General features: G+C 32.9%; 1 protein-coding gene across 2 annotated transcripts in view; it reads left to right on the top strand.

Annotated features, from left to right (window-relative positions):
* LOC119581615 (protein wntless-like) overlaps positions 1 to 432 on the top strand; it is a gene marked incomplete in the record, with an annotated part of 25,965 nt that overhangs the window by 21,263 nt on the left and 4,270 nt on the right.

Genomic DNA, 432 nt, shown 5'->3' with positions numbered 1-432 from the left:
TTTTTTTTTTATACTCTACAAGGACTTGTCCCTTATCTGATAATTCCAACATATTAATACCTTTGTATTCAGAAGAACCTTTTGTTTGCATATAATACCTTTAGTCTGTAGTTTAAATCTCCAGACCAGTTGTAATTATGGAAATTGAGAAAAAAAGAAATCCAAGAGGAAAAAGTATTTGTGGAACATTTCTTTGGTAATTACATATTGTATGTTTAATTTAGAAGTAAAAACAAGGTATGCTCTTCAGTTCCACTATCCTTGAAGACATTGGTACAGGTACACCAATTATCCAGGACCATGGCAGATTAACCAGAGATTTTCTTTCTTACAAAATTCCACAGTCATTCCTCATTCTATGGATATTCTTCATGGGGAGTGTAGAGAGCTTTTGCTGTCATGGGAAATTTAATTGTTTGCCTGTAGTACAAG

The sequence above is a fragment of the Penaeus monodon genome, chromosome 15 (assembly GCF_015228065.2).
Source record: "Penaeus monodon isolate SGIC_2016 chromosome 15, NSTDA_Pmon_1, whole genome shotgun sequence".
Taxonomy (NCBI): domain Eukaryota; kingdom Metazoa; phylum Arthropoda; class Malacostraca; order Decapoda; family Penaeidae; genus Penaeus; species Penaeus monodon.
This window is presented reverse-complemented; position numbering and strand designations above follow the sequence as displayed.